The 11,082-nt window shown below is 39.4% G+C and overlaps 1 long non-coding RNA gene across 2 annotated transcripts; it reads right to left on the bottom strand.

Annotated features, from left to right (window-relative positions):
- Positions 1-4,243: 4,243 nt before the first annotated feature.
- Positions 4,244-11,082, bottom strand: LOC118401285 (uncharacterized). 2 transcript variants are annotated; one of them, XR_004829222.2, is made up of 3 exons: positions 7,048-11,082; positions 6,835-6,926; positions 4,244-6,634 (listed from the first exon to the last, which is right to left on the bottom strand). It is a non-coding gene; the product is annotated as an uncharacterized LOC118401285 (long non-coding RNA). The 2 variants fall into 2 exon arrangements; XR_008075469.1 differs by having other exon boundaries at positions 6,835-11,082.

The following is an 11,082-nucleotide window of genomic DNA, read 5'->3' as shown; positions in this document are numbered from 1 at the left end:
AAGGGCACTTTGGGGACTGGAAGGGCAAAGGGGCATGTGCTCTGCAAAGGTAGAGTCCTATCTGTGCACGTGCCTGGTTAGGAGGATATCAACATCCTCCTCTCATTACGTAAATCCTCACCACCTACACATAACTAGGAGACTAACCATCAACCATTTATTACTTTATTTCCAAAAATGCTAAATTCACTGGGACATTACAGAGACAAAACAAGTTGGTAATGTTTCCATTCTGAAGCCATCTTCTATCGCCAAATGGCTGTCTTCCCAGAGGGCAGAGGGACACCTGGTAGACCAGGAAAGTTGGCAGAGGAACCAGTTCTACTTGCTCTGCGCCAATCAGTTGTGTAAAGTAACCAAGAGTAAATACGTTGAAGTACTAGTATCGGTACTTTACTATTTAGATTTTTTACAACTTTTACATTCCTAAAGAAAGAAAATGTACTTTTTACTCCATACAATTTCCCTGACACCCAGAAGCACTTGTTATATTTTGAATGCTTAGCAGGACAGGAAAAGGGTCCACGATTGAGAACATCCCTGGTCATCCCTACTGCTTCTGACCTGGCGGACTCACTAAACACATGCTTTGTTGTAAATTATGTGTTGGAGTGTGCTCCTGGCTATCCCCAAAAAATTATTTACAAAAAAGCTAATTGTGCCATCTGGTTTGCTTAATAAGGAATTCCTATTTATACTTTTACTTTTGACACTTGAGTACATTTTAGAAATTACATTTACTTTTAATACTTATCTATTTAAAAACAGGTATTTTACTGGGTGACTTTTACTTGAGTATTTTTTTATTGAGTTGAGTTCTTTACTTTTACTCAAATATGACAAATGGATACTTTTGCCACCACTGGTGCCAGATTAACCAATCCAATCATAAGACATAAGCGGAAATACCCTACTGCCATGGTCCCTTTGGTTACAGTATGCAAAGTCATCATGTTATAATTGAACCAAGTCTAATGTCTATTTCAGCTTTAGCGACTAGTTTAAGAGACAGAATCAACCATGTCAATGTAAAAGTTCATAATGAGTGTACAAAGACAATGCCATTTCAAATTAGGTGAAAAATAAGTTACATTTTTACAAACACACATACCTTATACACGGTGCCTGATTTGCTATGTGCACCTGGTCCAGGTGCAATTACAATTAGTAATTGTACTCCCAAGTCTAAAGTTTATCAACATTTCTGCTAATAGAGTCATTCAAAACATTGCACATCAGAGCACATTATAACTGTATGTGTCTCAAAAGAGGGAGGAGCTTTGACCCTACAGACAGAAAATAATGCATTTATTTAGTCCTATAGTTTGTGTATACATTATATTTGGAGTTTATGATAAGTAAGAGTGAAGTACAGGTGTATGAGTACTCACATCCTGCGAAACAACCTGGGGCTTGATGATATCAAAGATTTGCTCCCTGTTTGTCCATGAGTGCAGTTAAACCTGGTTCTAGTTCTAAGATAACAAGACGAGAAGAAAAACATATTGTTCAAAGCAACACACACACATCCCCCAGGTCACAAACTGGTTAACTGAACATTGTTTCAATGTAATTTGTCAATGTATTGTGACGTGGAAAATTCATTTGATTTTTTTTTTTTTAAGTAATCAACTGTTGTTGAGGGTAACATTTCAACCACAGGATTACGTCATGGTAATCCATTTTCAACAACACAAACCTTGATATAAAATGGGTTGAATTTGTACCTTTGAAAAAAATGTCGGGTCTTCAATGTAATATCCACTACAAGAAAAAAAAACATCTGGGCAGCACCTCCTACTGGAGATTTGATATATCTACAGGTATCCATTTGTCTCCCATCCAGGGTTTTAACCAAGCCCAGCGTTGCTTAGCTTTGATGTTTGTCACTGACTACTACCAATGTGCTATTGTGAGAATGATTGTTATGAAATCTCCACTTACAGTAATAGATTCACTGTTGCTATTGAAGTCATTCCAACAGATACATTCAACATAGCTAATTAAATGTAACCATATCTGTTCAGTCATATCATCAATGATTATTTAGGCCTATACACACAATATGGCCAAACGTATGTGGCCACCCCTTCATATTAGTAGATGTGGCTATTTCAGCCACAACTGTTGCTGACAGTTGTATAAAATCGAGCACGCAGTCATGCAATCTCCATAGACAAACATTGGCAATACAATGGCCCATACTGAAGAGCTCAGTGACTTTCAACATGGCACCGTCAAAGGATGCCACCTTTTCATAAAGTCAGTTCGTAAAATTTCTGCCCTGCTAGAGTTGCCCCGGTCAAATGTAAGCGCTGTTATTATGAAGTGGAAACGTCTAGGAGCAACAACGGCTCAGCTGCGAAGTGGATGCAACACTGACTACAGAGTTCCAAATTGCCGCTGGAAGCACCGTCAGCATAAAAACTGTTAGTCGGGAACTTCATGAAATGGGTTTTCGTGGCCGAGCAGCCACACACAAGCCTGAGATCACCATCCGCAATGCCGAGCGTCGGCTGGGGTGGTGTAAAGCTCACCACCATTGGACTCTGGAGCAGTGGACACGCTTTCACTGGAGTGATGAATCACGCTTCACCATCTGGCAGTCTGAAGGCTAAATCTGGGTTTGGCAGATGCCAGGAGAACGCTACCTGCCTGAATGCATAGTGCCATCTGTAAAGTTTGGTAGAGGAGGAATAATGGTCTGGGGCTGTTATCTATGGTTTGGGGCAAAGCCCCTTAGTTCGAGTGAAGGGAAATCTTGACGCTACAGCACACAATTACATTCTAGATAATTCTGTGCATCCAATTTTGTGGCAACAGTTTGGCGAAGGCCCTTTCCTGTTTCAGCATGACAATGCCCCCTGCACAAAGAGAGGTCCATACAGAAATGGTTTGTTGATATCGGTGTGTAGGAAGAACTTGACTGGCCTGCACAGAGCCCTGACCTCGCCCCAATGAACACCTTTGGGATGAATTGTAACGCCGACTGCGACCCCAGGTCTAATGGCCCAACATCAGTGCCCGACCTCACTAATGCTTGTGGCTGAATGGAAGCAAGTCCCTGCAGCAATGTTCCAACATCTAGTGGATAACCTTCCCAAAAGAGTGGAAGCTGTTATAGCTGCAAATGGGGGAGACCAATTCATGCCCATGATTTTGGAATGAGATGTTTGACAAGCAGGTGTCCACATACTTTTGGCCAGGAAATGTAGCACTTGGGAAGTCATCAACAGCTATTGTTTAAATTCAGCCCAGGATTCAACAATAAACAGACAATACATGTAGGCCTAGGGTTTCAAGCTTCCGTTGATTTCAAATGGAATCTACAAGTTAATAATAAATGTTGGATTCACTTCTCCATCTTAACCCAAAATCAGTTAAAGAATAGGATTTTAAAAAATCTAACTGTATTTAAAGTTAGTGCATTTAAAGTTAGATTTGATTTGATTTAGTCCTAGATTTGATTTGATTTAGTCCTAGATTTGATTTAGTCCTAGATTTGATTTAGTCCTAGATTTGATTTAGTCCTAGGTTTTTTTGTTTTAGTCCTAGAATGTTTTGTTAAAATGAAGATGTGAATACAACATATCAATCATTAATTAGTAGATAAACTGGAATTAAAGCCAGACTCAGTGGCACAGATGGAGCTATCCAAGCAGAAGATGCATCTCCTTCAAAAAGTTGATATTTGGTTGCGTTGACAACTAAACAAGTCAATAGCACTTTTGCAAAATGGCAAATAGCCTATTAAGTTGTTAATAAATTAGATGTTGGATTCACATCTCCATCTCAACCAAAAATAAAAGAATAAGACTAAGCCAGTGGCTCAGATGGAACTATACAAGCAGTAGATACATCTCCTTTAAAATGTTGATATTTGGTTGTGTTGTCAACCAAACAAAATTCAATATTACTTTTGTGTAGATGTAATGTAAAAGTATTTATTCAACCTTAAAATGAGTAACTCATCCATGGACACATTGAGATTACTGTAACAATAAATGTCTTATGTAAATCATAGAAAGTGTGCATGTTCAGGGTCCCAGGTGTGTGGAAATCTTCACAATTACTATAATAATCTGCACATAATCTCAAACGACATTGATCAATTGCACCGTATACTTTCATGTAATCTCAACTGCAAACCAGGTCATTTGGTTGTGGTATTAGATGAAGTAGAGTAATAACATATTAAGTTTGTATTGCCTTTCATTGGTTGAAGGAAGAGTGGTCCAAAGCGCAGTGTGGAAAGTGTTCATGATATTTATTTTCAAGAAACACTCAAACAAAAACAACAACTCAAAAACGAACAGTTCCGTCAGGCAGACACTAAACAGAAAATAACACCCCACACAACATAAATGGAAAATACCAATTTATATATGATCCCCAATCAGAGCCAACGATAGACAGCTGCCTCTGAGAACCACACTCTGCAAAAACAACAAAGAAATAGAAAACATAGATTTTCCCACCCGAGTCACACCCTGACCTAACCAAACATAGACAATAAATAAGGATCTCTAAGGTCAGGGTGTGACAAAGTTGTTGTATAAATAAACCAAATATCTGACATTGCATTCCAATTTGAACTTTGTTGTGTGTTTAAATGTTCTAAAGCACAGTGATAACACATTTACGTGACAACTAAACCACAAACAAGACATTGATTTTCAATTGGAATCTGGTTGTGCTTTTAGATGGTTGAAAGCATAGTGATAACATTGGGAATTCAACAAACTTTTGGCTGTCTTTTTGAGTGGGTTAAAATAGTTTGGAATCTCCTTGATCAATGTATCTGCTCAATATTACCCAATTCTCCCTTGTTGAAAATGCATGGTATGCCCAGTGGGATATCTCAATTCACTAAACGGGACAGGATGAAACAGAACTCACCAGATATTACTTTTGGGACACCTATTTTTTCCACTGCTCCTTTTAAATATTCAATGTGAGCTTCAACCATCTGGAGAGCAAAATAAAATAAGAAGGAAGCAATCTACCAACCAACGTTAAATGTCACTTAGATAGTGATTCAATGAGTCTACTTAATTCTCACCTGCAGTGTGTGTTTGGACAGTGATTCCTTCATTATGGAAATTATTTTGTGGAAAGAAGCAGTCTTCTTTTTTTTACTTGCACAGATGTCGACAGCAGTGGTACTTGTTAGTGAACATGAACTTGTTAGTGAACATGAACTTGTTAGTGAACATGAACTTGTTAGTGAACATGAACTTGTTAGTGAACATTAACTTGTTAGTGAACATTAACTTGTTAGTGAACATTAACTTGTTAGTGAACATTAACTTGTTAGTGAACATTAACTTGTTAGTGAACATTAACTTGTTAGTGAACATTAACTTGTTAGTGAACATGCAACCAGGAAGGTTGCAATCAAGAACTGAACCGTTAGTCACTGTAACCATTGTGGAGTCACAGTGAATTCATCACAATAACAGTTACAGACATGTAGGCCTATGTACATGCTCACAGAATAGGCATGAAAATAGAATAAGACTCACTGTGGCGCTGTAGCGTTTAGGATGAATTACTTCTCAGAGTATGAAGTTCTCACAACAACCTCGACAAACTTAATTTAGCTACTAATCTGGGAGAAAAGGTTGTCTGGTGCTATGTTATTTAAATCATGAAAATTACATATGTTTGGTTGGCTGACCGTCTCAAAGTAAAGTCCTGGGATGTCCTCAGCTCCGCTGGTCAGCTTCACTGCAGCCAAAGCTCTAACAGAGATGCCCAGTGGGGTCGTCCACAGTTGAGGCACTGACACACTCAGAAATGGCTCCTCAGAGGACAGTAGCTGACAGGGGATAACAAACACACATTTACCTGTATACACACATATGTATACACATTGCATTAATCTGCTAGGATTATTTATAACAAAATGTAAGATAAAGACACCACAAAATGTACATTGATCCATAGTCATAGTAGCGCAGATGCCAAGATAGGTCACATGGTCTGTGGAGCTAATAGGGGTCTGAGGATTGTACTGACTGGGTTTGTCACATTACCTGGTTTAGGAACTCTGGCATTTCGGTTGACAAATACACTTTTAAAAGTTCCTGTAATTAAGTTGACCATGTTAATAGCACAAATTAAATACACAAATCAGCTCGAAGTCACCATGTAAGATAGTGTTTACTTGCCACATCATAATTGTAGACATCTGATGGAAACATTGCTTTTGCAGCTTCATCACGCCATTACAGTGAGTTGCCCTGTCTCTAACATATAACATAACCCCCAACAACAACATTTACATTTACATTTAAGAACTCCTGATTACTTAAAGGATGCCTTTCTACATGAAAGTCAGTAGCAGTCGCTCTTATCCAGAACAACTTACAGTTGTGAGTATATACATTTTCATAACGGTCCCCCGTGGGAATCAAACCCACAACCCTGGCGTGGCAAGTGCCATGTTCTACCAACTGCGCCACACAGGATCATGTTAGAGTGACTTCCAGTAGTCAGGTCGACACCTACTGTGAGCTCCAGGCCAGAGATGTTGAGGACAAAACATCCATCTTGATGGGAAGCTGTAATTAAGGGGTTGAAGACCTCATCAGAGATCCAAAAGTAAAGCATACGGTCCTCTGTCAGCTGGCTGGGGTGGAATACAGAGGCATTGATGACAGCTGTCACATTGTTGTATTTGGCCAGACCCAGGACATTGAGAAGTCAGAACAGCAGGTAGAACTCTGCACATAGATACCCTAACATATACAATAACAGTTGATATTGTGCATCATCATCTACCATATAGACAGATGCTAAACAAAAATAATGAAGGGGTATACAATGCACCTTGTGATATGATTCAATGTACTGTGATGTGATGACAGGGGCAGAAGTTACACAAATATTCATGCTGATGTCACCATCACTAAGGAATTGCTCTGTGGGAATCAAAGGGGAAATGTAAACATATGTATATAGATGACAGACATAAATAACATAACGTTTTGTTGTAGGCTTCATAAGTCATCATCTACCCAAACTCCACAAACGTGACCATACCTGCTCGTTCCTGTATGTAGTCAGCCAGTATGTTTGCCACATTATTGATCTCCTTGCAGATGTGCAATTAGGCAAATACGTTCCCTATGAATAACATTGTTTCATTATTTGTTGCAGCTGATGAGATCATGTGTCAGCAGGGTCGCATTAACCAAACAATAGAGGGCAGAGTTGAGCTGTCAGTTAGTCCTCTTTCCAACACATTGGCCTTTTTTGTCGTTTTGGCAAAAGTGTGTTTTCCGTCCTCTCTCTGTCAAAGACAGTACAGTATGAAGATAGGCATTAATTCTCCAATAGAAATCCGCGACCACACTTGTAAGTGATGTCATGGCGATGTTGGCTAGCTAAGCAAATGATAATCTGTCAATAGGCAAATGGAGACGGTCAGATGAGACAGATATTTCACCGAATATGTAAATGTAAAGCATCCGCTTGGCATTTCAACTCACTACCAAATATGGAAGACCACTGGCCGGCAGTGAGAGAAGATAAAGCGATATCGATTTTGGCCGACATTCTGCTAATTTTCTCATCGATTAAACATTTGATCTCAATATACATTTTCTGTTCCCAAAACTAGAATATGTTACGAACATAGTGGACTAAGTTTAGTAGAATTTACCCTTTGCCAAAGTAAAAAATAATGGGGTTGTTTAGAAGGAGTGCAAAAGCGAATTGAGTTATTGCACACTCGCACTTCACAGAGTAGGCCTTCTCTAACAGAAATATGCTTTGCTAGAACGCGGTAATGCTAGCTCGTACTTGGCTCTGCCCACTTCCTTGCTTCTTCTGACAACTGACTCATTTGTTCATGTTTGAAACAACGGGCTGTGGTCTATCTTGGTTTAGTTATAAAAATCTTTGGTTCTCCCCTCCTCGATAGCCTCCTTTTGGTGTATCCTTTTCCTTCTTCTTCTTCGGAGTTTAACAGCGGTTGGCATCCAAAATGTTGCTTTACCGCCCCCAACTGGACTATCATATAAATCCATTATTCTTTGTAATACGAAATACAATTCAAATAATAATAATAATAATAATATATATATATAGATATATACAAAAAACACCCTTAAAACTAACCTTATACCCATTAAAATCATTACACCATTCCACTACTTGATCCTATCTACTCTTGCACCATGCCAATGGCCTGGGACACCACCACTCAACACACCCTGTAACTCTTCTGAAGTCAAATCTCGTATACCCAAATACTTCTCTGTAGCTGCCACCACAACATCTATTTTCTGTGATTTACGTTCCATTTCTGCAGTACAGTTGATAACCATTGCTATGAACGCTAAGAAGTCAACATTACTGAAGCTTAAATCACTTGCTTGCTATTTGGGGTTTTAGGCTGGGTTTCTGTACAGTACGTTGTGCCCCAGCTGATGTAAGAAGGGATTTATAAATACATTTGTTTGATTGATCGATCACTCGTTGGCCTATCCCTCTGTGCTGGCACAGATGTACTACTCACAGGGATCCTGACCCATCCTCTTCTACTTTCTTCACTGCCTCAGCATACAACACCTTCTGCACTACTCTGACTCTAGCCACCTCAACCTGCCTCTCTCGCATCGGACACTTCCGATCCCCAGCAACATGGGCACCCCTACAGTTGTGTGTGTCAACACCCCTACAGTTGACACACACAACTTTTCAAACTACACAATCCTCTATCCCATGCCCTCCTGCACACTTCCCACATCTTTGAATCTCCCTCCTACAAACTGCTGCAACATGATCATAAACATAACACCTGAAACACCACAGTGGGTTCGGCACAAAAGCTCTAACAGCATAACTGATATATCCTAACATGACTTTGTCAGGTAAAGACTCAAAACTCAAAAGGACTGACAGTGACTGCTCTGTTTCACCACGCTCACCACCGGGTCTGCATCTCACCAAACAGCGGGCATCACAAATACCAGGAATCTTTAACTTCAATTGCTCCACCTCCACACTTAATGCTTACCTAGAAATCACTCCTTTCAATTGTGCCCTGTTCCGAAGAGCAAAGCAAGAAACAGATCTCGACCCAAGTTGCGTGACACGAAGCTCCCGCTCCCTTTGATCGGAAGAAACACACACAAATATCACTACAGGTTACCTTCACTAATTCCACTGTACCCAACTCCTTTCTCACCAACCCTGAAACCACAAATGGATCTGCCAAAAGGCAAGGATCCATTTTCTTCAAAAATGTCACCCCTACTGGACCAGATTCCTCTTCATCATGTCCATTGATGCACTACACTTTCCATCTCACTTAACTTGCTCTCCTTCACTTTCATTTCACCTCCAGAACTTGATCTGGAGCACAGGTCACTTTGTTTGCACTTGACTCTTCTTCAACACCCAATCTCCATTTTTATCACCATTTCCTCAAATTCAGTTCCAACCTCAGTTTTCCTCATTTTCTTTAACCTCTTCTTCCTCTTTTTTTCCCCCTACATTCCTCCTCAGAAATCCACCTTCCTGTGTCCCTGTCCCAATATTCCTCTTCTCCGGACTTTGCTTGCGGCCGGGTGAAATCCCTACATAACATCTCATAATGGTCATTCTCTCCTTGGAAACTTGTCTTCTCTGGGCGCTGTCACTTTGAGAGAATGAGCAGTGGCCACACACCTTTTGGTGTATCCTACCGCAGAAGAGTTTTGGTATCTGTAGCTGTTGTATTGTCGGAGGAGAAAATCATACACACATTTTTAAAAAATATGCTACTTATCCTTTATCTATAAAATGTCTTACACAATAAACTTCCCACTCAACCTGAAGGAATAAGCTACTAAAACCTTTTGGAATGCATTTCAGTACTGGATCACATATAACAATGTGGTCTCAGAGTATTTTGTATTTTTCCAAGTCCAAGACACTCTTTTATGGTCACTTAAGTGGGGTGGTTGGTCAGATAACGTGAATGTCTAGCAACCCAAAGGTTGTGATTTCAAATCTCATCATGGACAACTTTAGATTATTGGCAACTTTTCAACTCCTTGCTACTTTTTAGCTACTTTGAAACTACTAAGCATGTTAGCTAACCCTTCCCTAACACTAACCTTAACCCTTTTAGCTAACCTTTCCCTAACCTTAACCCTTTAACCTAACTCCTAAACTTAACCTTAACCCTAACCCCTAACCCTAAAGGCATCAGCATGCTTCAGTTCGGCTGCTCGCATACTCCCTTAAAAGACCTTTACTTGAAAAAAGAGAAAATGTCAGCAATAATACTGTTTGTCCATCTTGAGACGCCGTAGCCAGTATACACTTCCTCAAAATAGTCTGAATTAATCTAAGATACTCAAGAAATCTGTCATTAATTTAGAAGTTTTTGCAGAGGAGATCTTAGTTGCGCAATTTTGCATTTAACTAAGATGTTTGGTGCAGTATTTCTCAATAAAAAAATTACATGAAAACGAGTTTTGAAGAATGCCTACTGTTGAAGAATGCCTACTGTTGAGCAATCACCGACAAAGGGGTTTAGACTTCAGCTCCAAACTTCGGCTTGCCTCCTGAAAAAAAATTGTGCTCCCGAAAAGCCAAAAAAAAAACTCTGTGAAGTCCAAAATGAACCAAAAGGTCACCAAATGTTGTCATAATATATGCACAAACTCTTCTGAACTGTTTCGGCTGGGAAGCATATGGACTCCTTAACCCCTGGCTTAGCTAACATTAGCGAGCTAGCTAACATTAGCCAACTAGCTAAAATTCGTAGCATATCATATACGTTTTGCAAATTCGTAACATATTGTACATTTTGCAAATTCATAACATATTGTACATTTTGCAAATTCTTAATATATAATAGGAACTGTAATTCGTAAAATGTACATACAGAATAACACAAAATGCTCTGATACCAGGTTGTCCCACTGGGTACACCATGTCATTTCAGTTGCAAATAAGAACTTGTTCTCAACTAGCCTACCTAGTTAAAATAAAGGTGATATAAAAAATAAATATAAAACTTTCAACATGGAGAATTGGTTAATATTTGGTAGATCAATGAGATTCCAACTTATTTTCACC

Source organism: Oncorhynchus keta, chromosome 22 (genome assembly GCF_023373465.1).
Source record: "Oncorhynchus keta strain PuntledgeMale-10-30-2019 chromosome 22, Oket_V2, whole genome shotgun sequence".
In the NCBI taxonomy this organism is placed as follows: domain Eukaryota; kingdom Metazoa; phylum Chordata; class Actinopteri; order Salmoniformes; family Salmonidae; genus Oncorhynchus; species Oncorhynchus keta.
This window is presented reverse-complemented; position numbering and strand designations above follow the sequence as displayed.